Consider the following 537-nt stretch of genomic DNA (forward strand, 5'->3'; position numbering starts at 1 on the left):
AGCCTCCCCTGACTCACCGTCCTCCCCAGCCTCCCTGCCCCACCAGCCTCCCCTGACTCACCATCCTCCCCATCCTCCCCAGCCCCACCAGCCTCCTGACTCACCATCCTCCCCACCCCCCGCCTCTGCGGTGCCTTCCTTCCCCGCCGCGCGTCCGCGGTCCGTGCCCGCTCCCCGCCCCACCCCCCGTGGCTCTCGCCCTGTCGGGACGGGCGGCTCGCGCCCGAGGCCGAGTCCGTGGGTGCGTCCGCGCCCCGGGGACGCGTGCCCCGGCGGCGACCCGCGGGACGCGGCGGCGTCTGCCCGCCGCTGCGCGCTCTCCCCCCGGGCTGTGGCCGTGCCGCGGTTCGAGCCCCCGCTGCGCGAGGGCGCGGCCTGTGGCGGCGGTGGGGGCGGGAGGGGATAAGGGAGGGGGTTGCGCGGTGCGTCCGTCGCCCGTCTGGGCTTCGGCGTCTCCGCGTGGCCCAACCCCCCCACCCGCCCTGCCCCCCGTCCACCTGTCCGGCGCCCCCGCCCCGTCCGTCCCGTGACCGCCGG

This window comes from Cervus canadensis, chromosome 3 (genome assembly GCF_019320065.1).
Source record: "Cervus canadensis isolate Bull #8, Minnesota chromosome 3, ASM1932006v1, whole genome shotgun sequence".
In the NCBI taxonomy this organism is placed as follows: domain Eukaryota; kingdom Metazoa; phylum Chordata; class Mammalia; order Artiodactyla; family Cervidae; genus Cervus; species Cervus canadensis.